The sequence below is a fragment of the Lepidothrix coronata genome, unplaced genomic scaffold (assembly GCF_001604755.1).
Source record: "Lepidothrix coronata isolate B3197 unplaced genomic scaffold, Lepidothrix_coronata-1.0 Scaffold235, whole genome shotgun sequence".
NCBI lineage: Eukaryota > Metazoa > Chordata > Aves > Passeriformes > Pipridae > Lepidothrix > Lepidothrix coronata.
In genome coordinates, this window is record NW_016690415.1 from 1,131,796 (window position 1) to 1,139,439 (window position 7,644).

Here is a 7,644-nt window from a genome sequence, read left to right on the forward strand (position 1 = left end):
TCTGCTCTGGTCTCCATCCTTTTTAGGTGAAGCCATTTAATCAAGTTTGTTGTTTGCTTTGCAGCCACTTCTTTGACCATTAAAAGTTGCCAGCAGAAGGTCTTATTACCTGTGATCGTGGACATCTTTTGGGAATTATGCACTTTATGAGTTACTCTCTGGAGCGTCCTTGGGCATAACTCTTCCTCCCTTCCAGATTTGTTTAGACTTGGCTTTAGAAGCCCATACTTCCCAAATAGAGGACTCCAGTCCTTGTTGGCCTCATAGCATCTCCCCCATTGTCTTTTCTCATTCCCAGAACTCGGTGCTATGCTTTCGGCAGTGCTGAAAATCCTATCAGGTTTCACTCCTGCAACACAAAGACTTAAGATTCATATTCTTTGCATATTCAGGTTCCAGATTTTATCTGTAAACTATCATCTTCATCTTTTTAGATTTCTTTTGCTCTCTACTTTTTTCTCCTTGTTTCTTTCTGATTCTTTATTTGAGCTAAATTTTTGGCAGCTGATTTCCTTTTATTGCATCCTGTTAATACTCTGACTTTCCCAGCAAGTCTGGGGCAGTAAGGATCTTCAAATGGCATCTGACCTTAACAAAGCAGGGAGAAAACAGAATTGATGAAGACAAATCTGATTGATTGTAGAGATCTTAGTACCAGGATGCTGGAAATATAAAGAACTGGTCGAAAATGTTGGAACAATATACTAAAAATATGACTGAGTGATGATGATGTTTGTCAGAACTGTTTTTGGAGCCAAGTCAGTTAGTACTGAAACTAATTTTGCTCTAGTGGAAACCGGAATAGACCACTTTCAATCCTACCATAGAAAATTCATTGGTTTGGCGGAAAACCACATATATTGCAACTCTTTCAGTGCTGCTGATGGATTTACACTCATGTCCATTATCAGTTGGGCTATTTTCACGGTGAGGTCAGGAGGAAAAGCAAATCCACAGCTGATGTAACAACGAGCACTTTTCAGGTACCTCCATACTGTTGCGGAACTGACCTTAGCCAAAACCTCAAAATGGTTATCAACCAAGTTCTAGATATTTCAATCTACGTAAAGATTTATCCTATTGTAATCTATTTCTGACATTAGTGTACCTTTTCCTGTAACCAAATATAAAAGAATATAAGATTTTCTATAAACGATCTCAAGATCAGTTTGTTAAAGAAAGGTTTACTCTTAGTTCAGTATTTAGCTTCCAGCCATATTTTAAAGATATTGCCATTTCTATTTAAATGCATTCTAATTAAGTCAATTGAAAATCATAATTTAAAACTTCCTTAAAATTAGCTGAAGTATTAAATCCCACACCACAAATACTGTATGTTCTGCTCCTTCCTTGTTTTATGTTCGGTTTTTAGAATCATAATAAAGGAATTTATCTAAAGAAATGTCGCTGTTATTATTATAGTTGCCAACACTCGCCTTTGGACAAGCTTTATCTTGCGTCTCATTTGCACTTGTGTAATAATGTATCATGGAATGTCTGTGATATATGGATATATACCTGTATTGTCTGCTGACAAATGCAGTGCACTTGAAATATTTCTTCTCTGTCATAAAGGGGCTGATTTCAAAATCTATAAAAACCTCATCAACATTCCTATGGAATTATCTCTGGGAGACTGCTTTATTTTTATGTTCTGCCTCATATGAGGCAGAAGCTTAGATTTCCTTTGCTCTGTTCTGTTTGTATTGTAATCTGTCACTGATATTCTGTTGTGAATTAGGATGTCTGCTATATAACACCAGTCAGAATGCAGTGTGTTAATAAAAGAAGTAAAATACAAGTTTGCTGTTCAGGGGGCAGTACCTCTGAATCAGAGACAAAGGCAGTTGTGCTGGTTTAAGAGTTAACCAGCAGGGGTAATGAACCCAACTCAAAGGAGAGATTATAAAATCAGAATAACAATTTATTAAAATAATACAGTAAGTACAATCATACAAACAAACAATTGGTCTTAACCCACAAAACCCAAATGTATAACCCAGTACCTTGGGGGCATGAACAAAGTGGTGTTCCCTGGGCCCCGCTTAAGTCCAAAGTAAAGGGAGAGGGGAAAAACCTGCTGGTGGGAGAGCTGTTGCAGTCTGGTCAGAAGCGGTGATTGCAGTCCAGCTGAGGTTGAGAGCGACGAGCTGCAGTCTTCCTTCTGGATCCCACGAGTGGTTGAAAAGTTCTGAAAACTCCAGGTTTATATATTCTCCAGTTCAGGCAGGAATGGTCAGTTCTTTCCCTCAGGGAGTTCCATAAAAGGTAAGAGCATCCTCCTATCTCACAGGCCTCTTAACACCTAGTTTATAGCCTGAGGAGTCAGGCTTTTATGGGCAGAGGTGCTAATAGTCTATTGACAACAGTTTCTGGGAAATGGCATGGAAGGCTATAGAATACACAGTTTTGGGTTGCACCCATACCATGATGAACTCAGCTGTCCTAACTAGGACAGCAGTGAATTCTGAAGGTAGGTTTTGTGTCAAAGTATATGGAGAAATTGTAGGTAATTTGGACATGCTACAAATGCAGACAAATTGCTGCATGGATAGTACATAAAATAAGAGGATCACTAATTATTTGAAAGATGAAAGATACTTTTATCCATACAAAAAAAGAAAAATGAAAAGAATTGAAATTTCAGTTACTGTGAAATGTCTTTTCTTTACTGATGTCGTTTGAAAGGGTTTCCTTTGTACAATGTGATGTTATAGTTCAGAGAGGTTTTAGTTTCATTCTTAAGGCTTTATGTTACCATTGTGTATGTGCTTCTGGATCAATACTGGGAATATAAGCATTTGGGGAGTGAATAAATGAAAAGTGTATAACCTAAAAGTGTGGAATATAAGAAGTGCTGTACCCCATGCAATGGTGTCAGTCACCATGAGAATGGAATACATTTCATGGCAGTCCTGGTTGTCTTTGTATGAAGTGTGAAGATTTATTCAGGCATACTCCCATATTCAGGCATGTCTAGTAAGAGAGCAGTGATGAATAGTTGCAAGTGAGGCATTCAGAGGCTCCTTATCACAGCTGTTGTTTGAACAACATAACTCCACAAAGTTTTGCCACAGGTTGGAATGGAAGGTGCAACAATTGCTCTACCAGTGAAAAAGATCTGGCAATTAATCTGGCCTAGATAATATGATAGGAATAATTTAGATAGAGCTTAATGCAGATCAAGATGAAGACAGGCTCAGAGAAGTTTAAACCCTTAGGGTTTTTTTCAGGGGAAAAGAGACTTGTCACTTAGGGCATGTTTTCACTTTTGAGTAATACGTTGTGTACCTACTGTGCTTGTGGGCAAGTATTAACAGACAGGTGAGGAGTTTTGGAGGATATGCCTAAGTTAACATAAATTGAATAGGGAATTAAATACATGCAGAGGATCCAATTACAGTTTTTGAATCCCTAAATATACCATTGCTGTTGCAGAAATACAGAGGAATTGGCAAGGTTAATTGGTTCAGAGATTGAACAAAAAGTTTCTGCTTGAAATATGAGTCTCTGGATCAGCTGACTGGATGGCCAGACTGTGAAGCCATAAATTTTAATTACTCTGGCTCCTATGGAGTTTGTTGAAGACGTAATCCCAATTTTTTTATGCGTCAAAATGTCTAATGACTTCTGTACAAGTAGGTGTGCAGAGAATGCACAATTAGGACCTGAAATGATCATACACTGTTGGACCTTGCTACTGTTTTCAGTGCTATGAACTGGCTGTTGATATAATTTAACCTGGAAAAATCATGCAGCTGCGTTGACTAGCTCTGCAATTTTCTGGACTTGCACACTGCGTTGTGCTCTTTCTGTTTCTTTCAGCTCTAATACTACAATGTAGTTTTGTCAATGTTTCTTTGGAATGACTTTTCTTGAGGACCAAGTTAATAAGCCATGATAGAAAAAAAAGAAGAGAAAAGAAGAGTAACCAAAATTCTGGTCTTTTTACCATTTTTAGATGAAAATTTTAAGTTTTCCCTACACCATCAAAACATTTTATGTTGATGTGACTATGACTGCTTTCATACTTGTGCTATCACTGCTCCTCCTTGGACTGCTTTATCTAGGAACTTTTGTAATTTATGCAGAAATTCTGTGCAGTTTCTAAGACTAGAACAGATATTGCAGATATACATAATGGAGAGCTGGAGTTAGTGAGCTGTTAGGCTGTGCATCACCACCTTGCATAAAGGGCATGACGTGGTTTTGCTGGACAGGTCATCGGTCAGATGGCAGACAGGACCCTGCATACTGGTCCCTGAAATATCTGTTTTGAGTCATCATCTACAATTCCCTGATTTTTGCTTTATTTTTTTTTTTTCATTTTCACATCTCTTTTTTACCTCTTGTTCCCTTGGGCTTGTCATGCTGTTGTGAGGGTCTCACAGCCCCAGTGAAGAGAAAGGCAGCTGTAAGGCTTCCAGGGCAGCCCCAGGCATCAGGCATCTCCACAGTTGTCCCTCACAACTTAGCAGTCTCCTCAGAGGGCAGAGCCAAGGCTGCATAGCAAGGCCACACCAAAACAGGCCTTATATGACAGAGAGGTTAATGCTGGAAAGGGGAAAATTGCCATGCAAACCCCCAGGTAATCGGCAGGTGACAGTTCTGATCTTCCTTCCTGCCACCTGCCCTTGAAATTTGCTGGTGATAGAACCTATTATTGAAACTGGAGACAGTTTAGGGGGCATTATCTACAGCTGGATATAGGGTGTCACAACTGACACCTGTTGACCTGCAGGCCCCATGCCATCTGCATTAGAATGCACTCACTACAATCACAACAGGTGGGGCTTTTCTTTTGCATATCTAATATTTTAAAAGTGGCTTTTGCATATTAATGTACAGCAGCTTCCCCTCTGTATTTGTATGACATCTTCCTTAGAATTTCTTGTTTGTCTTTTACATTTTTTTTTCTTTTTTTGTCAGGACCATTTGTATTTCAGGCAAAACTAAGTAGCATTGCCTGTTCCTAAGGTTGCCAAGCAATCTCGTTCATACATACCTTTTTTCAGTTACTTATAACTCAGCCAGACTCTAGCTGTTTGTGATGAATTTTTCCATGCCAATTTCTGCCTCCAGCTGAATCTTTGCATCATAATGTTTCAAGCTTTTCTGAGAATAATATTAGGGGAAAATAGGTTATTTTGTCCATATGATTCAGAAGCTTTGCTTTGAAGTACTCAAATATCTTTTATTTGGAGAAATGGGAAGAGATGAGGAAGAAGCAGAAAGACTGCAAAATATAACTTTTGCTTTCCAAAAATCTGCTGGACCAAAAATTAAGGATAGAGACTGAGATTTTGCTAGGTAGAATCTTGGGAAGGTGTATAGGGCTGTCAGGAAAATGACCAAGGAGTGTGTGTGTGTGTGAATCCTGACCCAGGAATGAGAAGGTGTAAAATGTGACAGATCAGGGAGAGACCTGGAACAAATAGATCTGTTGCCCAAGGGAGTATTCGTAGCCAGGCATCTGGGAGAAGTAGGGTGTTTAGGCAAGGACACTGAGATTTGAACAGCCTCTGGAGTCCTGGGAGACTTATTATGGGGCTGGGATCATGGCAGCTGGGGTTCAGGACACACTATCTTGTGGGGTTTCACTGCATGATCACCTACTGCTTTTCCATGGCATCCCAGTGTCATTCATTGTGCAGAAGGCATCTCTCTATGCAATTTTACATTCTGTTAAGTTAAGGAGAGTCTTATTTGCAGGATGCTAATCTTCCTACTTTGTTTATGAATTTATTTTGCATAAGCTGGAAATAGTCACAAATGCCACACAAACTGTGCAGAATCTTACAATCCAAATTTTCTGCAGTATAAACAAGTTAATGTAACAAACAGTGAAAACAAACTCTGCCTCCCAATGTCATCCAGAGCCTGAGGTAGCATTATAACTGGTGTTCAAAATGAAGGCGGTGCTAGAAATCAATCTAAAGCAATTGTAAGATTCTGATTAGAATTCATTATGAACAACAAGAACAAAAAAGAAAATTTTTTTTCTCTTCACAATCCTCTCATGCTTCCTTTGCCTTCTCAGGGATGTTTTCTACTTTCCTATGTTGTTCTTTTGTCTCTTATTTAAATAAAGAGATTGATTTAACTAGCTAAGATTTCATCTTTTGTAACAGCACTATGACCCATGACCAGAAGGGCAGCTAACAGCACTGACTTAAAGAACTTGATTCTGGCTTCTGCCAGGTCTTGAAGAGGCTGATAAGAATGTGTGATGTGTTTGTTTTTCTTTAGCAGTGAGATTGCAAGTAAGAATCTGCAGGTCCAATTAAAAACATTTTTTCCTCTCTTCTTTCCTCTTCAGTGTATATTTTTCTTGTCCTTCCTTCTAGAAATTAAAGAATTATTTTAGTTTTGTTCCTCAATAAAGAATAATATTTCTGTAAATTTATCAAGCAGAAAATTTTCTTTCAAAATACTCTTTACAGTGAAAATAAGGTAAAAAAGATATTATTAAAAAGAAAATCCTTGGTAAACAAGTACTCCAAAGCCTCTGTATTCATTACTTGGGCATTATTCAGTAATCTAATGCTGTCCTGTCATATGGTCCTTTGACACCTTTGTCCTTTTAGGACCATTTAGTCCTTCAAAGAAACACAGGAAGGAATAGCACTCACTTAAATCACTTTAGTGCTCTAAAAATTGGAGGTTTTGTTCCTAGCTTTGTCAATTGACACTTTAAATTAATCAACAGACTAAAAAAAACTTAATTTATTGTGTAGTCTTTGGTTTCTGAATGTTTGACTCTATATCCCAAGGGCTGATCTGCACAAGAACTCAGTATCTCCAGTGCAATTGAAAGTAATATGAACTGCAGTTTGAACATTTAAACATCCTGTGTAATATTAAATTGCTTTGAAAAATCATGACCTAGTTCACAGTTTGCATTCTCTTCTTCTGTTCTACGTTTTTTCATTTGCAGGAATGAAGCTAATATTATTTCCTCTGTCTCAGATTCATTAATACTGGTAATGACCGGTAACGAAGACAGTGGTTATTCAGAGGGAATTGTAATCTTGTGCAGCAGGCGAGATGGATCAGTGGGCTCTGTCTTTTTCTCAGAGGATGTGTCCTTTTTTCAATAACAGTCATAAGTATCACCTTTCTTGATCATCCTGGCAGGCAAGTGACACGTTAAATTGGTCTACAGCAGATCTTTTATTTTCTGGATTTGCAGATACCCAATCATTTTCCAGCAGAAGTAGAGGTATGCGGACTGAACCAAAGCCTTTTGACAAGAGGAACTCTCTCTTCTTTGCTTACCCTTCATGGACTCATTAAAAATAGTTCACAGTCTTGCAGAGGTCTCTGGGCCACAGGTTAAAACAATTTTATAGACACCAAACTTTCTGACTCAACTCTCTGCAGACATGAGGTTTTCACTGCTGTTATCTGCATTGTACAAGTTCTGGAGACAAAAAGGAGATTTATATGTAGAGCTCATCCTCCTGGACATTCAACCTGCTTAAATATCTCCATCTTTAAACCACATTTTCAGTAAGATGGATTACTTTTTATGTTCATTTAGCGCATCTGGTTATCCCATTAGAAAGAGAAGCATGTAAAACAAATGGTAGGAATTCTACATATTATACTAAATCAACATGATAAATATAGCTTGATGGTGGA